The sequence below is a fragment of the Embiotoca jacksoni genome, unplaced genomic scaffold (genome assembly GCF_022577435.1).
Source record: "Embiotoca jacksoni isolate LCO1_2020_lvr unplaced genomic scaffold, fEmbJac1.0.p SCAF_16, whole genome shotgun sequence".
Lineage (NCBI taxonomy): Eukaryota > Metazoa > Chordata > Actinopteri > Embiotocidae > Embiotoca > Embiotoca jacksoni.
In genome coordinates this window covers 13,648,555-13,670,315 of record NW_027185296.1, presented here as the reverse complement: position 1 = coordinate 13,670,315, position 21,761 = coordinate 13,648,555, and positions in this window count along the sequence as shown.

Below are 21,761 nucleotides of genomic sequence, written 5' to 3'. Positions count from 1 at the left end.
TTTGCTGTTCAACCTTCAGTCAATGAGTCAATCACTACAAACAGATGACGTGTTTCTCTCGGCGAGACCTCCCGTCTCCCGGCGAGACTTCCCGTCTCCCGGCAAGGTCTCCCGGCGAGACTTCCCGTCAACAGTACTTCGGTCCACTCTTCCAGAACAAACTGCTCCAGCTGTCTCAGCTTTGAAGGCGTCCTTCTCCAGACTGCATGTTTCAGCTCTTTAGATGTTTGATAGGATTCAGATCAGGACTCAGAGAGGATCACTTCACAACAGTCCCATGTTTGGTTCTGATCCGTTGTGGCTGCTTTCAGCTGTGTGTTTCTGCTCCTGATCCTGTTGGAGGACCTGTGACTGAGACAGAGCTTTCTAACACTGGGCAGCACGTTTGGCTGCAGAGTTCCTCGATAGTCTTCAGGTTTCTTTGTTTCCTGTTTGCATGCTGCAGTCTGACTCTGATGTACTGAGACCTTGGACCGTCTCCTTGGTTCTTTGTGGACCATCAGCACCATCCTTCTGTTCAGTCTGTTCAGTTTTCCTCTGCAACATCAGACAGTTTGACTCCAGTCCCATGGACCTGAAACTGGTTCATAATATTTGCAGCTGTAGTCTCAGGAACATGAAGCTGTTTGGAGATGAAACTCTTCCAGCCTTGAACATGCTGAGAGATCATTTTCCCTGTGCTTTGTTTTCTCTGCTCCATGTTCAGTGTGCTGCACACAATGATACCAAACACCCTTTAAACAGGCTCAATGACAGATTACAAGACTGAAGACATGCGATGCTGATTAAAGAAAACAGTTTGAAATATCATTATGATACAACTGTTTGTCATATTTTTCTGTCAGGGCCATTTATTACACTTTATTTTATGACACATCAACATGAGAAAACTGCTTTTCATTCTCATTCTTAAGATGTGTGACAGAAAACAGTTTGAAATATCACTAGAACCTCTATAATCTTTTCAAGGAGTACCAACAAATCTGTTGAGGTCATTTGAAAATAATCTTTGTAGAAGAAGCAATGATTTATCTCTTTACAGACTTTGTCTGCTTTAATCTGAGAGACCAAACGCTGCAGGTTTACAGGAGAAAACAGCTTGAATTTAGTCCCCGAAGCAGTGTTTCAATGAGCTGTTTAAGGTATCTACAAATTCATCCATGACTATCGTGCATTGTACCACAACTACATGCACACAAGCTGACAGCACACTGAACATGCACAAACTGTTTTATTACAGTAACGTGTACTGTTTCAGTACTGCCTATATATCATAAATAAATATTTTACATAACATCTTTCTGTTCAGATGAGGTTTATGCTCTTAATCTTACTGTATTCCTGTGTTTGTGTAATGTCTTATCCACAATTGGATGTCAAGATTGATAACAGTTTCACATAGGGGGCTTTTCATTTGCCTTTTTTCGTGTGGTGACCCTGAAATTCATCTGGTCTGCCATGATGATGACTAAATTCCTAATTTCTGTTTGGAGGAGGGGTGGAGAGTGGTGCTACAAATGACCATCAATTACTAAATCAGTTATTGATTAGACACTGCAGCTGATGAGATTGCTCTAATACTACGTCACACGGCTAAATAACACCTACAAATTAGGTGTAATTTCATTTATTTGTATTCTGAGAAGGTGGCATCGTTGGTTTGTGAACATTATGAATCCTCCAGTTCAGATTCTGTCCGTCACCATCTTTGCTAGTTCAGAGCGGTTTGGAGCAGGAAGTGACCATATTTGGACGAGCTGGGGGGAGGAGCCAGCGGTGGATCTGACCGATCTGATTGGAAACCTGACGATACTACGTCCCGCCCACCGATAGCTGTAACCTGATTGCACCACAGGCCTGTCAATCAAACAGACACGCCCCCCAAAACAGGTCTTCTTGAATCTTCTTTTCTAATGAATGAGGGATTATTTTCAGATGGACCTCCAGAAAACTAATAAGAAGGAGTGACTTTAGCTAACAACACCGAGATAACTTTTGAAAAACCCTCTAGTGGCACTCGGTGGTATTGCAGCTTAAGACACTTCTGCATCGGCCTCATTTTTCAGACCTGGAAGCTACGAACACTTTTATACACAGTCTGTGGTTCTGAGACTGAATTTCGTTACAAATATTGGACCTGTTGTTACTGTAGATCTGATTAGTAAAGAAAACATAAAACTTTTCATTTGATTGTTTTTTTCTCGTTGTAGTTCAAGGAGATTTAGTTTGTCCCGTTGTATACCAAAGGTACCAAGATGTCCTACTACATCTGGCAGCCTGGAGGTCAGAATGCTACTCTGTCTGTTCTGACCCACAATCCTTTGCCCGGCCGAAGATATGTCGCATTAAATCACCTAGACAGTTGGTGGCGCTGATGCTCCGCCCACGAAAGGAAGAAGGAAAGACATTAAAAGGAAGCGTACTCGATCCAAATCGCATAATTTTTGTCATGCTACAGATCACAACAGATATGACAAAGAAGGTTAAAGTCCAAGGTGCATTTTTATGATGATTTCACAGTTGTAGTATGTCCCAGTTGTACACATACTACATGCAGCAGTACATACTTTTTAAGGGAAGCTGCAGTACGTACTGAAAGTAAAAAGAAACAGAATGCGGTTCAGATCGATGCTGCCACTTCCATGATGGCAGCTTCCATGTTGTAAAGCCACATCACCATATTTTTCTTATGGACATCACAGCACAGAGTGGAAAAAATACTGATACAGACTATTGAGTACTGCATAGTAAAAGATGTAATCATCTGCATATAGTGTAATCAAAATGTTGAACAGTATTACATTATTTTGACTACAAGGTATTAAGTTCATTATTTTGTGATGGTAGTTGCCTCATAACTTCACTGGCAGTTTGTTCATGAAAAATGTAATAACATATATTGTGATAAATGTGTAATGGATGGATGTCATGGATATATTTTTGACAGGCATACATGCCATTTTGGTATTTTTCATATGAGATGCCACTAAAGAAACCTGGTAAGCTAACACTGTTAATGGGTGGGAAGCCAGTGATGTTTCCTCTTGGTCTTTACAATAAAGGATTAAGTTTTGTAATTGTTTATTCCCCCCCCCCACTTGCCCAATGTCAGCTGGGACAGGCTTTACGCTCATGTACTCTGCTCTTAAACAATGATAGACCCACACTGGAAATGCCATTCATGCTTGTTTTGTTTAAACTACAGGTCAGGGTTGTGAGAGGTATCATGTCACACCTGCTCTGAAAATAGACCGTGTGGTGAAAAGCTGAAGGCATCCTACAATAGACTGCTGACGGAGATGTAAACAAGCTTTGTAGAAATAAGTACTCTGGAGATACTGTGGCATTAACAATTAGTTTATCTAGAAGACGGTATGTTATGATCTGATCCACGCTGCTGAATTCAGAAAACTACGCATGAAAAAAGGATCATACGTGTCATTCACTACATTAAAGAATGCATGTTATATTTTTAAACTACAATGTCAGGGACTTTCTCTATCTGTCGCTCTCTGCATGTGTGTTTGCCACAGAGACTATTTAGGATGTTGGCAGACTGACAGCCAGAGAGGATGTTGTGGAGTTTCCACTTGAGGTAAAGGTCAGGTCGGAGTACACGGTGAAACAAAGACCATTTTATTAACAAAGCAAAAGAAAATGAAAGACTTCGGTAAACTTCTAAGTTGTTAGCATGTCGGAATATAACAGTATTTGGTCTTTGAACGGTTCAAACTGAGTTTTTGGTTGGACTGCGGTTGTTAATGTCACGTGTGAAATCCCATTTAGCTCCATAATGGAGGCTCACTGAATAACAGGTCTTTGGCAAATAATGTCAAAGGATTATGGTTTAGAAAACAAGCAGTAATGTTCAAACTAACATATAACAGTCTGTTTTTTTAGCTACTGTGATTACTGTAACCTGATACAATTCTCCTTTGGCTTAGATAAATAGCTAAGTAGTCTGCAGGCTAACAGCACAAAATGCTAATGTTAAAATGTATTCCCATGCTTAGTAACTGCAGAGAAACCAAAACGTTGTCCAGCCACAAGCTGGAGTTTCAACAAAAAGGACTTAGTTTAGCAAAAATATGCTCAGTGCTGAGGCTGTTATTCATTTAAATGAAAACCAAAACTGCTCAAACTGATTTTAAGTTTTAGTTCAAACAGCATGCTTTAATATAAAGGATGAACATTTGAATTTGTGAGCATCAAGTACAATCCCATTTCCAAAAAAGTTGTGTAAAATATAAATAAAAATAGAATGCGATAAATTGCAAATCATGTCAACCAATATTTAATTGAAAATAGAACAAAGACAACACCAAAGGTTGAAACAATTTTTTTTAATTGTTTTATGAAAAATATATGTTCATTTAAAATTTTATGCTGGCAACACATCTCAAAAAAGTTGGGACAGGGTCATGTTTAACACTGTTTTGCAACATCTCTTCTTTTTACAACACTGTGTAAATGTTTGGTGAACTGAGGAGACCAGTTGCTGAAATGTTTTGAAAGTGAAATGTGGTCCCATTCTTGCCTGATAGAGGATTTCAGCTGCTCAACAGTTCAGGGTCTCCTTTGTTGTATTGTTCATGTCCTGATACTCTTGATGTTTTCAATGATTGACAGGTCTGGACTGCAGGAGGCCAGTTTATCAGAGGACTCTTCTACTAGAGAACCATGCTGTTGGAATACGTGCAGAATGTGGTTGGACGTTGTTCTGCTGAAATAAACAAGACCTTCCCTGAAAGAGACGTTGTCTGGATGACAGCATATGTTGCTCCAAAACCTGAATATATCATTCAGCATTAATGCTTCCTTCCAGATGTTCAAGCTACCCATGCCATGTGCACTAATGCATCCTGTACCATCACAGATGCTGGCTTTAGAACTGAGCTGATAACAAGCTGGATGGTCCCTCTCCTCTTTAACCTGGAGGATGCAGCGTCCATGATTTCCAAACAGAATCTCAGATTGTGATCCATCAGACCTCAGGACAGTTTTCCACTTCACATCAGTCCATCTTCAATGATCTCGGTCCAGAGAAGGCGGCGGTGTTTCTGGATCATGTTTCTATCTGGTTTCTTCTTTGGAGAGTTTTAACCTGCATTTGTGGACACAGCGATGAACTGTGTTCACGGACGATGGTTTTCACAAGTGTTCCTGAGCCCATGCAGTGATTTCCACTCCAGAATAGTGTGTTTTTAATGCAGTGCTGCCTGAGGCTCTGACGATCACTTTCCAGCCTTTTTGTCTGTGTACAGAGATTTCTCCGGATTCTCTGAATCTTTAAATGTACCGTACTGTAAGTGATGATATCCCCAAATTCTTTGCAATTTTAGATTGAGGAACGTTATTCCTAATTGTTGCATTATTTGCGCACACAGTCTTTCACAGAGTGGTGAACCTCTCCACATGTTTGCTGCTGAGAGACTCTGCCTCTCTGAAATGCTCTTTTTATACTCAATCATGTTACTGATCTGTTGCCAGGTATCTAATTAGATGTGAGATGTTGCAGAAGGTGCTTTTTGTTGTTGTTGTTGTTACACAATTTTTCTAGTCTTTTGTTGACCTTGTCCCAACTTTGTGAAATGTGGTTCTGGCATCAAACACAATTAAGCATATATTTTTCATAAAACAATAACATTTCTCAGTTTCAACATTTGATATGTTGTATTTGTTTTATCCATCTATCCATTATTAATACCCGCTTTATCGTGAACAGGGTCACGGGGGGTGGAGCCTATCCCAGTTCACTTTGGGCAAAGGCATAGTACAACCTGGACAGGTCGCCAGTCCATCACAGGGCCAACACTTATAGACAGACGGAAACAAAGACCATTCACACCTAAGGGCAGTTTTGTGGAATCACCAATTAACCTGAGGTGCATATTTTTGGGAACCCACACAGGCACAGGGAGAACATGCAAACTCTGTACAGAAAGGCCCAGACCCGGATTTGAACCAGGAACCTTTTCACTGTGAGGTGCCAATGCTAACCACTGCAACACTGTGGCGCCATTGTATTTGTTTTATTTTCAATTCAATATGAGTTTACATGAAATCATCGCATTCTGTTTTTATTTACATTTTACACAACGTCCCAACTGTTTGGGAAACGGGGTTGTACTTTGTGTCATCACGTTAGTATTTTGGTCCTTTAAATGCTTACGTTGCTGGACTGATATGATTGAGCAGTGATATGGGATCCCATATCCTGGATTGAATGAATGTTGACGGACTGTCAATGTTGTTAAATCAAAAACAATCCGAATGGGCTGTCTGATTTATTATAGTTTTATTTTGGACAGATAGAAGATACTATAAGTGGATAGCCTTTGAGTTTTGGCTTTTAGACTTACTTTATCTTCGACATCCTTCAGAGTTCACTGGATAATCATTCTGTCTATTAATTGGCACAAATGAACAATATGTGAATAGAAGTTAAGTTATCCTTCATAGCTGCTGGAGTCTGTATGTTTCAGTCACATGTCTGCATTCGTTAAGCCTCTTCTACTGCTGGCCTCTACTGGCAGACCACTAACACATCAGCTAAAAATCGGATCAGAGAACTGATTATATCAACATCTCCCACTCAAAAACCAACCACAGAAGATAGCAATTACCCATGAGAAGTTCGAGTGAGACAGCCCAGCTGCACTCTTACAAATTAGCTTCTCGGGGCTTCTGTAGCAGAAAGGGTGAGGACCTCCACCGTGACAGCTGGAGTGTTGCTTCAGCTGAAAGCCAGCGATGGGCTGAATGTCAGGCACAAGGTATAAACCACCATGGACTGGAGCTGTGCCACTAGTGTCCTCCTCTGTGCTTACTGCTGGTGGCGTTTTACCAAACCCTCCGCTGTTCCAAACCGCTAGCAGACCTCCACAGGGCCTGTTGGGGAAAGCTGTCTGTGAAGGTCTCTGAACCACCATTGGCAACAACCAAACTATGGTGGTGGAAACCCCCGGCCACAACACTGGGGATCCCAGCCGGAGCTCACACTTCAGACCAGAGAACCAGGGTTACGTCACCTCCAACACCGAGCAGTCCTCGCAGCATCCGTCTCTTTCACATAACAGCTTTTCTGTTTGTGTTTTGCAGAGAGAAACTCTTCTTTGCAATCAGCCAATACAGCTGCAGTTGGCTGCTGAGAGCCATTTAATAGTCCGCCAAGTAGTGTGGGCGTCCATGAAGGACACGGTCTCATAGCGAGTCGGCCGACAGCAGGGGTAACTGCTGACTGTCTTCCTGGAGATGCTCCTGTTGTCCATAAGAGCCTTGAGGGCCAGGTCATAGTTCTTACGAGCACTGTGACATGTGCCGAGACAGTATTTAAAGAGGACTATCTCGTCCGAGTCGTACCCGAGGCCAAGATCCCGCACCCGCATTTCCTTTTTCTCCAAGCGGCAGTCGCGACTGCTCTTTGTGTTTTTGTGGTTCCTCCTTGATGTCCCGCGTAATTTTGGGCCATGAGGAGAGCGTCGCCATCGGCCCTGCTGGAGTTGCTCTTCCTGCATCAGTAACCACTCCTCTACAAAAAGAAGGAAGCACACATGAGACGCCTGTAATCACTTATTTCATTCTCACATGCAAATTCCTTTGTGTAATATTTGAAAATTCACAATTAACAAGGACATTGTAGTAACACTCTTTTGGTCAAAGATTGTACATCCAGCGTCGGCCAGGCGGGAGCCGTTTTCACACTTAAGGGTACACATTTTCATTTGATAAAATTATTAAAGATATACTAAATGTGTCGGCAAACAGTTACCTATCTCTACATCTAGCTGACACACAACAACATTAGCATTCATTAGAAGTACGACTTTGTCAAAATGAAGTCTAATATTCACTCTGCTCTAGTTTAGGGTTTTGGTTTTGGTCTCCATCCATATCAGACAGCAGCTAAGGGCTCCACCAATCAACTCATCTCTAAATGGGCTTGTCTGCTCTTTGCTGCAAGCTTTGTGAATATATGGGTCCGGGCATGCTCCATTGAGCATTGTTTCCATTTCCATGTTATTGCATCCCACTAGGCGTAGACCCCAGGTCAGGGGTCTCCAACCCCAGGTCAGGGGTCTCCAACCCATCCCGCGTGAGCTGCCAGAAGCTCTTTGCCCGTTTCTCAGTAGCTCTTGTCAAGTTTGAACAACTTGCAGTGTTTCCCACACATTTGGGCAAACTGTCTTAAGGGTACACATTTTCATTTTATGAACTGTCCAGGTTTATCTGTCGATCCATTTCAGCATTTTTTCAGATCAGATCAGAGGACAGAACCAGAGCAGATACTCACACACTGAGCTGGAAACAAACGGCTGCTCAGAAATTAGGTAAATCAAATAAATACAATATTGCAGGGTGGCGGGGCTATAAAGACTGTCTGTCACTGAGAGAGTGAGATCAAAGTTACAACGAAGTTCGGCTGAATGCTGCGACTTTTCAAATTAAAAGTCTTCCAGTTTCACACAGGGTTCACCCATATACTAGGTTTAGACTTAGATGTGTTTCTTTCAGGAGAAACACTGGATTTTCCTGTGAAATCTTACATTAGAACATTATACTTGACACTTTTCAAACCAGTTTGGTCACACAAGAGCTGTGTGCAGTGGAACATGTGTTATTGTAGATTGAATACATGAAGAAATGCATGCAGAAAAAAACATGCACATGCTGTTTAATTTATAAAATTGTTATTGTGAGGAAGCTTATTCAGCTGGCTTGGGTGGAGCTCAGCTATGTGACAAAATGTCTCAGAGGTAAAAAGGTTGGAGAGCCCTGATGTAGGTTAAATTTGAAACTATTGGAGTGGCCTTGAAGCAATCGATATACAACGAAACTGGCTGAAACTAGCTGGAACTCTAACACCCTGCAACGACATTTAGAAAAAAAACACACTTAACTTTAATGTCATCGCACAAAACTGGTCATTGATTTGAGCTGAAATTCAAACAGACGCTAGCAGCAGTCGTCTGGAAACACCAGGCTAGTGCAGACGTGGCCGAGTCTTTGATTGAACTACGCTTCCTGACCTGGGGAGAACTTCACCCTGAACATTATGCAAAAAGTTATTATCACTCCAGCCCACTCATTTACAGCTGAATAGGTGCTTGTCAGTTCATGCATTGATGTCTACAAATAGAAAACTTGTCATCATAAAAAGAAAGAAGGAAAAAAAAGAACAGATACAGTAAATACATAGAAAGATTCCCCGGGGCCGTCTCAATTAAATCCTGCTGAAGTACATATTCAGCCATGTTAAAACATGCCAGATGGGTTCTCATTATTTCATGTAAATTATACAACTATTTCACGATTCAGCTGAAGGGAGAAATGTTAAGGTATTCGTGCGTGACTGTAGTAAACATTATTATTGCTTTCAGTCACAGTGAAGTCATCAACATCTCAGAGTGATGCTTGTCTCAGTCAAACATTTCCATCACCAAATGTAAGAATTATTATTATTTGATGAGCATCAGAAGGAGGACGGGATCATTATCACCAGTGAAAGGCTCTGTGAGCTGTAACAGAACTGATCTGTTTGTGCCTGTTTTTAAGGCATTTCCCATCCTATCATGGTAATCCTGGAAGAAAGGAGGAGTTTCTGCTGTTTTTACAGATTAGTTACAACCTTTTAGCCATTAGGATTAATTCTAGCCCATTGCTATTTAGTAATCCTTTTTGCCATGCAAAGCAAGCAAGTTATTATTAATTTCGATCTTATTTATACCCTCTTTTCTGCATTGTAGTTTCTGTGATAACACATTTTTAAAGTATTATTTCCATGCATCTTTTTCCAAGTATTGGCACACTTTGTCCTTTTAAAGAGTGTCCATCAGTGTCAACCAGCACTGCTCTGATTGGTCCAGTCTGAGACTGTGATGGGTGTGTTTACGTATTGTGGTAGATTATGCTTAAATGTGGTAGATTATGCTTAAATTGTGGTAGATTATGCTTATGCTATGCCCATTTATATATATATATAACATATATACATATATATATATATATATATATATATATATATATATATATATATGTATATATGTTTAATCCAGTCTTTAATCAAATGCTATTATGATACTATATGTAACCCTGTCGACTCAGCATTAAGATATACTGCACACAGCTGTGTGCCCAAGGTCATGAAAACACGAAGTAAGTTTCGGTACGTGATAACTCACACGCGAGCTGAACTCAGATTCAGGAGGTCACGGTACCAACTCTCTATAATGAGTCGGTACTCCTCTTGTGGAACATCCGAGACTAAAGTCCCGCCCTACTGTGTATAAAGTATGTAATATCAAGTGCTCAGATCAGACTCCAACAGAGAGACCTCTGGTTGATGTTGGGCTCGCCGTGATATCATGTATGCTGAAGTTGCTGAATAAATCAACTTGCTGATTGAATCTGCCTATTGGTGTCTCTGACCAAAACAACTCGGTGGAATCAATTGGTGAATTCCAACAGTATCCATGAATTATTTTAGCTGTTAGATTGAACATACGAGTGTCTGACACAACATTGACTAAAATCTCTCATAACCTTCCTGTTGATGTTGCATTTCATGGACAGTATGAATAAGCTGAATGTTCTGAGCCTTTATGTTTATACTGCCCCTCTCTAACTTGTAAAATAACGTATGGACTTTGATTTCATGAGAATAGTTGAATGGGAGTCTACGGAGCCAGAAGTACGGCTCAAAGAAAAACACAGAGGATTCCAAACCGCTGCATGTTGACAGGCTGATGCTCATGTTGCTGCTGATAACGAGCAGCAGTACCCAACTCACGCTGCATTAGCATGAAGGAGCTAATGTTAGCCTTTTTGAATGTTGTGTGTGAGCACTACGACAGCTGGCGCTGCCGCAATTCACCGACAACAACAGGAACGTTTCAGATCAGTTAATATAACGTTACCTCGCCTTGAACTCTGAGTACAGATCCACATGTTTGTCTGTGTGTGATTGGATGATGGTTTTTGCCTCTACTATGTCATTGACTCATTGACTTAATCCTCATCATCTTCTCCGGTTTGATCTCAGGCTGCTGTTACCAGCCATTCACACCTTCGTTGGTTCAGTCTGTTGACACAGACGGGGCTTCGTGCCCCTGCTGCTCTTTTAAAAGGGACTACCAGTAGCTGCGTTTCATGACTCAGACCTCTTACACAACGTCTGTGATTCCACTGGACGTCCGCCGACCAAGTCGGCAGCATCCCAGAAGCGGTTCTCTGTTACACTTTGCTAAAAATACGCACCTCGTCTATTTTTGACGGAAGCTGCACGGAGCAGATCAGCGAGGTGGCAGGTCGGACAGACGGCAGAGAGAATACAGTCAATGAATCGGTCTCATGGTCAAACATCACATCTTTACATCCACATCTTCCCTCCAGTCTTTCAAATCGGCCCAGAAATGTGGTCTCCTCCTGCTGAAAGGCACTCTATGTGAAATATAGTTAAAAATAATTCTGAGGATGGATAACATCAGTGAGGTCATCAACCATCAGTGATGTCATCAACCATCAGTGATGTCATCATCCATTAGTGATGTCATCGTTGGTTTGTGAACGTTATGAATCCTCCAGTTCAGATTCTGTCCGTCACTATCTTGATAGTTCGGAGCTGTTTGGAGCAGGAAGTGACCATATTTGGACAAGCTGGGGGAGGAGCCAGCGGTGGATCTGACCGATCTGATTGGAAACCTGACGATACTACGTCCCGCCCACCGATAGCTGTAACCTGACTGCACCACAGGCCTGTCAATAACAAACACACGCAATAGTGTAACAAGGTAGCGATTAGCTGCACACAGGCATGGACATCTACGCACAACCACTCCAGATAAATGCAAAGTAGACGACTCGGTCTCACCACGGAGAGACACACAATGCAGCTGCTCTCCGTGGTGCTGATCACGGTAACCTAACAGCCCTCCCTGGACTCACCACCACTACAACCTTCTCAAGCTATCAAACACCCCAATATCTCACACTGAGAGCTCATGTCGATAAGCAGAGAACAAACAGTCATCAGAGAAACCACAGCAACTCATTCTAGTCCTACAGAGCATGACGGCACCTTATCACGGAGGCTATCAATGGCATTTATATTTACATTTATACAATGACGCTGCGGCGAAATGTTATAACAGACAGAGGTTACAGTGGGTGAGTATTTTCCAACATATGGAAGGTAAATGTTTAATTGCCATAGATTTAAATCTCTGATCCCACTTTATAAAAAAAAAGAAACCTGTACTCACACATTGGAAGTATAATTTACGGGTCATCAACTACACTGTTCGAGTCCAGATTCCTGTTGGTTCTCCACAGAGTTTAATACACTGAGTCTTTGTGTTCCAATGCTGCTTCTTAAATAAGATTTCATCACCTTGAGCTAACGTCCCGTCATTCACCAAACTTCTTGTTAAAAAGTTGAACAGTTGAGAAAAAAAAAAGGATGTTTTGACAGTGATGCAAGTTATCACAAATGACAGGGAGCGAGGTCATTGGACAAACCAATTAGCAGCTCCCAGCATGCCTTTCTCTTTCATAACTTTTGAAAATAAAGCAAAATAATCCAATAAGCCGAAGTGATGGGTGGAATTTTATCTTCAATGAAACATTCAGTCTTGGAACATTTTAAAAAGACAAAGACAAAAGAAATATAGATACAATAAATAAGTTATGACTGAAACCATTAGTGACTATAGTATATCAACCGCAGTGCTATGATACGTGCTTTGCAACGGCTGATTTTGTATTTAATCATGAATGTAAATAGGGGCCCATTTTGTGTGAGTAGTTCACAGCGATGAGCCCCATGACGTTCAGGGTGACTGATACTTACACCAGTGGACACGCCCCCAATAATGCAGCTTTGTGAGGCTTATTTTCTAATTAATGACAGATTCATTTCAGATGGATTGCTGGAAAACCAGTAAGAAGGAGTGACTTCAGCTAACAACACCGAAATAACTGCTGGAAATAATTGATCGACTTTGAATTTCATGGGACGAGTTGAATGTGAGTCTATGGAGGCTTTTTGGAGCCGACCTCTAGTGGCACTCGGTGGTATTGCAGTTAAAGCACCTCCACAACCTCTGCGGCTTGAATTGGGCCCCACTGATCAGGGACCGAGCAGCCTCATACTGTTTGATCACTTTTTGTGCTATTTTGATATAACTTTATTCTTTGCTACTTGTTCTTTGAGGTTTTAAACTCAGTCACCTTTACTTACTTTGTTACTTACTTAAAAATGAATTCTGATGAAATAAGAAATACTTACCAAAGGCTTTCTGCCAGGGTGTTTGGAGGTTGCGGTCCTGTTCAAGATTCACAAGAGAGCTGGAGGACTGCCTGTAGATGTACTGGAGGTCTGACTGAGTTTCTTTATTGTGCTCCTCAGAAAACCCATCTTCTACCAGAGTCAGCAACGATGCCACGAGCCACAGCATCACCTGGCAACAACAAGAGAGAGCGCTGGTCAGCAGGCTGGCTGGTTGGTGAGCTCCTCCACGCATTCACTGGCACTGGATTATAAAACATATCCTTAAACAGGAGAGCTTAAAGGGCAGACACAGATACAGTCGGTGTTGAACATTATTCTCTTGAGGATGTTTGAGCGACTGGTGGATGGAAGAAATTAAGAACGAATACTTTGCAGAAATCAGTGGTACATCAGTAAAAGTAGTCGTATCAGAGTATGTTTTAAGTACCAAAAGTACTCATTACTCAGAATGATCGATTCTTCTCGTATTATATCCATCTGAAGGCCAACCCACCACCTCATCCACGCACATGGCTCATTTCACACAGGAACACACACACACACACACACACACACACACACACACACACACACACACACACAGGAACACACACGCACACTGTGCAGTTTCTGTTGTTTTTGGTGGACGGACCGATGTGTCCGTAAAGTTACGCTCACGCTGTGACATTTCTGGCGTAATTTTTGAGGTGAAAATCTCAGACAGGTTTGTTGCACGTCCTACATATTTCATCCTACTAACATAAATAATTAAAACAAGATTAATTTAGTAAAAGAAAAGTCACATTCAGTTTTTCCTTCCTTCTGTTGGAGGTTTCTTCTGTTAAAAGAGAGTTTTTCCTTCCTTCTGCTGGAGGTTTCTTCTGTTAAAAGAGAGTTTTTCCTTCCTTCTGTTGGAGGTTTCTTCTGTTAAAAGAGAGTTTTTCCTTCCTTCCGTTGGAGGTTTCTTCCTGTTAAAAGAGAGTTTTTCCTTCCTTCTGCTGGAGGTTTCTTCTGTTAAAAGAGAGTTTTTCCTTCCTTCCGTTGGAGGTTTCTTCCTGTTAAAAGAGAGTTTTTCCTTCCTTCCGTTGGAGGTTTCTTCCTGTTAAAAGAGAGTTTTTCCTTCCTTCTGCTGGAGGTTTCTTCTGTTAAAAGAGTTTTTCCTTCCTTCTGTTGGAGGTTTTGCTCCCATAAAGGGGAGTTTTTTCCTCCTATCTTACTTGGGAATTATTGAATTATTGGCTTCCACTGCTTTACAGTTCTGTTGTAAGGACTTTACTTTGTTAAATGGCATGAAAAAAAAAATCTGTGTTGTGATTTGGTGCTGTACAAATAAAATATTCTTGACTATTTATCACTACGGGATGGAACAGCCACTCTGTTTTAGAGTAACAGTTTTAAACATGTCCCTCATACCCAATGTCATGCTGGTGGGACATAGCACTCTGACTAGTGATACAAGTGTTCAAAAACTCCACCGGGAACCACTCAAGTTTGTGATACATCCCACCAGATAAACTGTGGGTTATTGGCACAAGATAAACGGAAAATTTGGACTCGGCAGCACGAGCTAGATTAATAAACTGGGTTAAAACTTGGGCAACAACTCACAAGCCATTGGGAGGAATTCTAAAAACAAATTTCATGGTAATTCATTTAAGGACTTGTTGAGATATTTCAAACTGGACCTTGGTAGTGACTGACTGACAACTGACTGTCCCCGCTGCAGTGAAACTAAGACTTTTTGAAGTATTTAGATTTAAAGTGGGGATATATAGTGTTTCATACGTTGTAGAAACTAAGAGCTACCCTGGGTAAACTAATCCATCCTCATCCATCAACGCTTTGACGTGGAAATTGTATGCAGCTTCCCCGTGTCTAGCTTTGAGTCTCTGCACGCCGTGTCCCCGCAGCCTTGTGGGATACCTGCAGCCAACATCAGCACCTCTTTAATTACTTAACCGACATGTGACACCTTCTCACTGTGCAGGTGAGGTTAATATTTTAACATCACTTATACAATGAGTTTCTCTGGGGACTTCAAATTTTTTCAAATAAAAAAAAAAATAAAAAATAAAATCTAAAAACAACACAACACACTAATGTTCCTAAACACCAGCCAGTAGCTCTACTGGAACATACATGTTATCTGAGGGAGTAACCAAGTAATCACATAATGGCGGATGTGAGGTGAACCTGAAAGATGGAGTCGACAGATGTCCAATCACAATTGATAATTTTTTTTAAAACAATACTGATTCGCTGCCAATAAAAGAGGGAGGGTCTGAAAATCTGAAACAGCCAATTAAAGAGCAGCCTCAGGTAATGTGGTTGACAAAAGTTGAAGGACTTGCATTCGTTCTCATTTGGCCGGCGCCCCGCACCAGGAAGTATGTATTTACACAGAAATTAACTAAATACAATCTGTTCTGTCGACAGTGGAGATGCGGCGCCCCAGACACCACTGTGTCCTCATCAGAGTGGACAAAGACACGAGGCAAACGACACAAAGTTAAGCTGGGCTAGGTATAGAAATGTGATTGGAAAATTGGATGAACAAGACCAAAAAACCTTATCTACTGGACCTGAAGTCCAATGGTGGGAGCAGCCTACGTCAGTGTCTAAGTGACATCAGATATCTTTGTTCATCAGATATCTTTGTTCCAACCAGACTGAGCCAGCTGAGCAGTTTAGTGTTTCTATGTTCTGTATTTATTCAGTTTCAGAAACCATCTCTAGAAAGCAATAAAACGGACTAGAAATTCTCTCTTGCTCGGTGGTTGCTAAGGCTCAGCCTACTTCCTGCAGTCATAAACATTGCATACGTTACATAAGAGTCTATTGACTCGACTGATTGTTTTCCAGTTGTTAGTCATACCCCACGTGTTGCCATGGATGAGGTTGAAGCACACCCTCTTGTGTAATATGGCTTCATTTCTTTTAACCAGTATGTGTCGGTCTCAGGATGAGTAAGAGTATCCAAAAGTAGAATGGGAGCCTTTAACTTTTGGCTCTTCTCCTGTGGAACTAGTTGTCAGTTTGGATTTGAGACAGACAACATCTCAGCTTCAAACTTTCCTTCTTGACAAAGCTTATAGTTACGGTTCAGGTGACCTTGAGGCATCATTTATTCATGCTGCTATAGGCAGAGGCTGCTGGGGGAACATTACATGATGCTCCTCCACTTTACTCTCTTTCAGTCTCCATGCAATGCCAACACTAAATGTCGTTACCTTAATGTCCTGTTTCTGATTCTATCTGAGGGTTTGTCCTGTTTAAAGAAAGTTTGTTCTTCACATTGTCAGCGATGTTCTTCCTGTTAAAAGGGAAACTTACTTTCAGCTGTCGCTAATGTGGGAATTGTAGAATTGTTGGACTCCTTCCTCTTTTGTTGTGACGACTTTACTACATTAAATGTACCAAGATGTAAGGACCAACTGTATGTTGGGTTTTGGTGCCATATAAATAAAATTGAATTGAATTGAAAAATAAATGTGAAGGTACAAATATTTGTGGACTACTTGAATGAGAGAATTAAATTGCATGAAACCAAACATGAGGCCAAAATATAAATAGGAAACGTTTGTTTCAAAGCTGATTCAATTTTCTGTACATGGATCCCATTTGGTGTGTCAGGACCTGGATGTATAGCACATCATTTCATCGATTCGCGCAAAACTAGCATCTATAATGTGAGAAATTCACACAAACATCTGAAAGATCTTTCACCTGAAAGAACTAGCGTTAGCAGTGCTAGTGATGTTAACGTTAATCCTCTGGACACTCGGACAGGTAACTGTCAGATTAGTAAGAAGCAGCAGTACAAAGACAACTTTCAAGCTCACTGGCTTCGGGGGAACTGTAGCTCTGTGGTAGCGGACATGGAGCACGTCAGAGTTACATGCAGATGACGGTAGAAGCCTGTCAAACCTGCATTCAACATGAAGCTTTTTAGTTCAAAAAGAGAGACTTTTCCTCCTGAAGGTGGCTGGGTGATGTGTTGTTCAACCTCAGTTGAAAGATTATGAACGGTGAACGTTCACTGAACCCTCCGGCCAACTGACAAGACAAGCCTGCCTCGCGGTGAACTGGTGAACACGCTCACCTTCCAGTTCTTCAGGTGATGCTGGGTCGTTGATGCTTCCTGCCTCCACCAGATTTTTCCATCTGAAATAAAAAAAAACACATTTAAGAAAAGCACTCTTCAATCAGCGGTTTATTTAACACTTCTTTACAACTGTCTTTATGATTCCTGCTCTGTTTGCCACAGAACCATGAACGCAGACAAAACTCAGTTCACTCTGGCTCCACAGACTCCCATTCAACTGATCATGAAATAAGAAGTCAATAAATGTATCTTGGTGTTAACTACATATAAAACTACACACACAATATGAGATGGTATTAAAAACTGACACTCTGTTCTGCAGCTCTTTGATGATCTTTGATGTTTCGTTGGATTTCTACGACACCAGCGAGGCGGGGGGTCGTGATGGTCTATAGCTCGTCTATTTCCTGTCTTGATTGGACATCATTATGTTTTTTCTTTGACTACTTCACAGACATGTCCCAGAAACTGAGGTGGAAACTTTATTTTTAAATATTTGTTGAGTTCCAGTTCTTTGCAGGTTAAAATCGCCAAGTTACAGAGCCAGATGAGGGTTTGCAGTCCGGTTTGCACATTCTTACGTCACGTTTATTTTTATACATCTCAACGTGTGAGTGAAAACCAGTGTACGCAAAGTTTAAGTACGTACGCACCGTTTTTACATGAGGACCCTATGGTGCAGTCAGGTTACTTTAAGTATCGTCAGGTTATTTTCATAAAACAATAAAACTTCTCAAGTTTTAAAAAATTTCCCCTCGGGGATTAATAAAGTATATACCTACCTACCTACCTACCTACCTACCTTTTCACACTTTATATGCTGTCTTTAGTCTATTTTTTAATTAAATATGCGTTTGTTATATTTGCAAAACATTCAGTTTTTATTTACCTTTTACTCAGCGTTCCAACTGAATTTATTGTATTTAGAAATATTGTATTAGTTCACACCCACTTCCATCAAAGCCCCGCCCACTTCCATATCAGCCCCCTCCCAGTATAGACACAGATACAGATCATTTATTTTGTTTAACAGATACAGATAACGGTGTTCTCTCTTGGTCACAGCCATGTTGGAACATGAAGGAACTTGTTTTTTTCTTTCTGTCTACCTAAATTGATTAAGTTGATAAAGCTTTTTAAAACATAATGTGCTGAACACAGGCTGGATTGTGAATCTGTAATGTAAAAGTAGTCCACTGTGCTGACACGGACACTGAAAGTGACTCATGAGCTACTGATGAGGACGTCAGAGTCCCATGCTGTCTGGGAGAGCTCAGCTCTGTTCAGCCATCACTCCCACAACTCCGTGTACGTACACCTGAATGAACTCCATATCTCCAACAGTGGAAACAGAAGGATGTGCGTGATCTGTTATTCAGGTCAGGTGGGGGATGAAATGTGATGTTTACCACCAATGAAGCAATGAATAAATGATTACATTCTTTTAGAGCGGGGGTTTCCAACCTTTCTCCTCTCAGAGCTACTAACATATATTTACATAGCTGTGCTCCACCAAAGCAGCTGAAGAAACTTCTTAGTAGTTTGCGAGCGACCCTGTAGCTGCTGTTGGAGACAGCTGTTCTACACTATTAGAGATGTGGCACAAGTACAACTGAACATCAAAGAAGTCACAGACTACCAAGGTTATTACAGCGGTAGCAGCAGCGCAGTTCAACCACACTTCTTCGTAGTGTGATTTTAACTTTCTCAATTAGAGAGGATTTAATGAGCAAAACCCCTTTACTGATCAAATATGTGGATGGATAGATAGATACAAAGATAGACAAATAAACAGACAGACAATAAACAAATTAATTAATTAATTAATTAATTAATAAGTGAGTGAGTGAAAAAATAAAGTAGTTTCTGATGTCATCTCGCAGTAGCGTATATATATATATATATGTATATATATATATATATATATATATATATATATACACACACACATAGTTAAGCTCAAAACATCCAAAATCATTCATACCCATGTCAAATTTTAATGTCCAGTGAATTTGACCAATACTTTACTTCTGGCTGGAAATGGTGTAACCAAGAGCAACAGGAAGTTAAGATGTTTTGTTTAGTTTTTTACATGTTTATTAAAAATCACCGCAACAAGGAGGTCCTCACTCAGTTTTTTGTTTTAGCCACAACTCGTCATGGACTCGTCATGGACTCGTCATGGACTACAAAACTACTGCAGTAGCTGTTCTCAATTCATAGTGGATGAGAACGCTGAGAATTTTGGACATTTTAGTAAAAAGTGTATAAAAAACATGGAAATAGTTGGATTTATATATATAGATAGATATATAGATATCTATATCTATCTATATATAGATATAAATATATATGTATCTATCTATCTATCTATCTATCTATCTATCTATCTATCTATCTATCTATCTATCTATCTATCTATCTATCTATCGCTCTCTCTCTCTCTCTCTCTCTCTCTCTCTCTCTCTCTCTCTCTCTCTCTCTCTCTCTCTCTCTCTCTATACCCGCTTTATCCTGAACAGGTTCACGGGGGGGGGGGGGGGGGGGTGGAGCCAATCCCAGCTCACTTTGGGCGAAGGTAAGGTACAACCTGGACAGGTCGCCAGTCTATCACAGGTCCAACACAGAGACAGACAGAAACAGACCATTCACGCCGAAGGGACATTTGTAGAATCACCATGTGTATATGTATATATATATATATATATATATATATATATATGTGTGTCAAGATGGTGGCCATAAATTCGAGGTTGCATACTGAATGGATTGACAGCTACTTGAACTAGTTATATCCTACCAGATGAAATGGCTTGAGTAAAAAGAGATGTTATTCTTGTCAAAAGGTAATTTAATGTTACTGTAAAATAATCAAATTATTCCATTAATAAGAAACAACTTTTTCTTTCTTCAAACTTGGCGCAAACATTCACGTGGACTTGTGGACGCAGTGGGTAGATTTGGGTAATCAAAGGTCAGAGGTCAAGGTCAACGTGACCTCACATCTGTCCTGGTCCTTCAGTCCTGTTCTTGTGAATGGAATATATCAGTAAAAAATACCACTGCAATCTGTTTCTGTGTCGTTCAATGAACTAAATGTGTCTAAAACAACATCATTCAAAGATGTTTCACTTCCACAGAAGTGTAAAAAAAAGTGTATATTGTTCGTAATGGTATTTAATTCATCAACCGAATTATATGTTCATTCGCCTCACAACAGAATCCATGCTGTTAAATCAACCCGTTTGGAAGAGAGAAAATGTTTAAACAGAAACAAATTAAACAAAGAAAGAAAGTTAAAGAACAAAATCAAATCACAACCAGTGGAGACGCCTGCTGTGACCTGCCAACACTGAACACAAGGTACGCTCATGTTCGTTCATGAGGAGGTGAAGTGGAGGATTTTATTCTTTGAAAGGTACGGCATCATGACCACAAGCTGACGGCAGCCGTGACGGACAGCATGTCACATCAAAACAGTTCGGAAAGCTCAATGAAGCACGCTTCGCCAAAACTCGTCAACAAAAGGTTGTTTTCCATCCAGGTCCCGTGTGTTCATCTTCATCTCTTAGTTGGGATGAAGGTTAAAGGATTCACACATGCTTGTTTTTGTTTTTGTTTTTGTGGCGTCTCCTCTGTCTGTTCCAGGTCGTAGAGAAGCCACGTGCATGAATATCACGTCTGAACTATAAGCCGTTTTATTAACGGCTTAGGGGACCAATCTTTTGCAAATCACCAGCCCAGGTTTTAGAACATCCTGTCAGTAGCTAACAGCCCATAACTTCCATCCGTCTAATATGAATCAAATCAGGAACATCCTGCCTCAGCGACACGTGCAAAAGTTGATCCATGTATTTGTTACTTCCAGAGTGGACTACTGTTATTCTTTGGTTTCCAAGTTTTAAAATTACTCATTAAAAAAACACAACCTGCAGTTGATCCAAAATGCTGCAGCAAGAGTACCGACAGGATTTAACAGGAGATCATATTCCTCCTGTTTCAGCCTCTCCATCGGCTTCCTGTTAAATCAAGAAGAGAATTTCAAATTCTCCGGCTGACTGACAAATCAGTCTGATCTCAGAGATCTTACAATTTAAATGATCTTGGACCTCTGTCTCTACTCCCCCCTCTCGGGCTGGTTCTGTTAGATGTTCTCCACCTCTGGTTCTGTTAGATGTTCTTCACCTCTGGTTCTGGTTCTGTTAGATGTTCTTCACCTTTGGTTCTGTAGATGTTCTCCACCTCTGGTTATGTTAGATGTTCTCCACCTCTGGTTCTGTTAGATGTTCTTCACCTCTGGTTCTGTTAGATGTTCTCCACCTCTGGTTCTGGTTCTGTTAGATGTTCTTCACCTTTGGTTCTGTTAGATGTTCTTCACCTCTTGTTCTG